We start from the raw sequence: 2,792 nt of genomic DNA, 5'->3' as shown, positions 1-2,792 counted from the left end.
CAGGCCTGATGTCTGCCCCTGGCCAGCCCAGCTGGATGTTTGAGCTGCACCCCGGATCACCCCACTTGCTCAATATTGATTCTGGGGAGCAAGCAGGCCACCCAGTAAAACAGCAGAGTCTGTTCCGCACCCCACACTGAGTTTTTCACAGAGGTTATGACACAATTCGATCTCCTAATCTGGCCTCTATTTCACAGGCTATGAAATTTCACACACTTTGCACCATATGAAGCCCAATTGCTTGTAATTTACTAAAAGGCACCTTCCCAACCAGTTATGATGGTAAGACACCAGGAAACAGAGACTCCGCCTCTCCCCTGGGTAATTTGTTCCAGTGGCTAGTCTCCCTCACTGTCAAAATTACATTGGAAATTGACAATCTCTAATAAGGGCCAAATTTATGACAATCTTTTAAATAATTTAAATAGAAGAGAAAAAATAACATTCAGTAGAACATGTTCACTGCCAAGTTTTTCAGACAGTCGCACCACTGATGTGATAGTTAAGGCCCTGGAAGCAAAGTTAGCTGAAATGCTAACCCAGCTTTGGGCAGCAGTAAAGGTGCAGAAAATATTGTCTTCCTTTCAGTTTATTCAAATCGTTCAGTTCAATCGACTAGTTTGTTGAAATTCAAGAAAGCCATTGGGAATTCACAAAACAGGCAAACTTGTTTTCCTCCCTCAATCTAGGGATGAACACTAGGGGATAGATCTACTGGTACATCAATCTAGAAACTCGTGGAGACAAGAATGTATCATTTCACTTCACTAACCACACATCAAATTGCCTTTGTTTAAGAAATCTGTTAGTTTGAAATGCAAAACATTTTGATACAACTTCTTTCTTATGCTTCTCTTTCTAGCTCTGGCATGACCTTGCTCTGTGTGACCAAAGGGAGGTCACTTCTTTTCTCTTTCCCTCGGTATCATGGGGTATGGAGAAAATTCTCTCAGTCCTAGCAGGAGAGAGATTGAGTAAGTCAGGCGTGTTAGGGCCCTCGTGCTCTAAAGGACAATGGGCGATTGTTGTTTGGGGCAAGAATCCCGACGGATTTGTTACTTGTCCCCCAACCAAAGCCAATAACACATTCTGTATTTTCAGTCATGAGTTAGACCTTCTCAGCACCCCTCTGTCTCCCGCAGCTCTCAGGTGTTCCTTGGATTGGAGAGGCCTGGATGCTAAGAGAACTGGAATTATTTTACTGGCTTCCTGGGTGTTACTAGCCCATGAGGGTCTCAGTCTGGCCCCCAAGGCCCACACTCCCAGACACTAAAGATCAGGAGGGGTTGATTTCACTCAAAGTTTTTTGTATTTCCATTTTTGAATTATTTTCCTAATGAAAGATTGATTCTCATGAAATCTTAGAGCTGGCAGATGACAGAACAAGGAGCAATGCTCTCAAGTTGCAGTGTGGAAGGCTCGGATATTAGCAAAAACTTTTTCCCTAGGAGGGTGCTGATGCCTTTGAATCTGCTAGGATAGAGTCCCCTATCTTGTACTTAGAGCCTATATTTTTGCTTACCTTCTACACAGATGACAATGTCTTTGAAACAAATCCACTAGGGAATGAAAAACACACGCACAGAATCTCCTGCACACCAACGTCTCTTGGTCCTGAGTGAGAGACCGCGAGCTGGAGGCTTGCTGCAGCAAGGCTACAGGGCTCTCCGAGGTTCCCCCTGCCCCGCATCCCTGTCTTGCCTGGCTGTTGGCAAGGGAGCTCTGTGAGGTCGCAGACGCTTCATCATCTTTACCCAATAGGCTGAGTTCCTGCCAAAGGCCTTTGTGAAGTTACTGCCACACCCACCTTTCCCTGGCAGGCCTGATGTCTGCCCCTGGCCAGCCCAGCTGGATGTTTGAGCTGCACCCCGGATCACCTCACTTGCTCAATATTGATTCTGGGGAGCAAGCAGGCCACCCAGTAAAACAGCAGAGTCTGTTCCGCACCCCACACTGAGTTTTTCATAGAGGTTATGACACAATTCGATCTCCTAATTTGGCCTCTATTTCACAGGCTATGAAATTTCACACACTTTGCACCATATGAAGCCCAATTGCTTGTAAGTCACTAAAAGGCACCTTCCCAACCAGTTATGATGGTAGGACACCAGGAAACAGAGACTCCGCCTCTCCCCTGGGTAATTTGTTCCAGTGGCTAGTCTCCCTCACTGTCAAAAATGTGTGCCTACGTCTCATTTGAATTTCTCTGGCTTCAGCTGGCAGCTGTTGGTTCTTGTAGTGCCTTTTTTGGCTAGATCAAATTAGCCCTGCCCCATGAAATGCAATTTTCCCCGTCCTGCTGGACCCCCCCAGCCAGGAGAACCCAGTAGGGGCCTCCTAGCAGTTTCTCTGCCCGGCTGGTGACAGAACGTCCTCTCCGTGGGGATATCATTAGATCCGAATTTACTCCATTTCATCCCTTACAGTTTATCAGTATGTGCGTGTTAATGATTCTCCAGTTACAGTGACTGTCACTGACAATAAAGGGCAGGGAATTCTCTCATCCCCCTCCTCAAGGAACTGGGCTGCAACGCCTAGAAGACGGTTTGTGTGACCCAGGTACCAGGGAGGGGGGGTTACAAGGAGCCCTGTTTGCACAAGCGCCCCAGTAGCTTTCCCCTCCCTGCCCTTTTTGAGCCACGCGCCAGGCCCCAGCCAGCAGCGCTCAGCTTTGGGAACGCACCGCGCGTGTCCGCAAACAAGCAAGCCCGGTGGGGGGTCGGGTCGCTGCTCTCCTCTGATTGGCTGGAGTGGTAGCCAGTCAAGAGGCTGGGAGCAGTAGGCCAATCGGC

The sequence above is a fragment of the Mauremys mutica genome, chromosome 1 (genome assembly GCF_020497125.1).
Source record: "Mauremys mutica isolate MM-2020 ecotype Southern chromosome 1, ASM2049712v1, whole genome shotgun sequence".
Classification (NCBI taxonomy): Eukaryota; Metazoa; Chordata; order Testudines; family Geoemydidae; genus Mauremys; species Mauremys mutica.
This window is presented reverse-complemented; position numbering follows the sequence as displayed.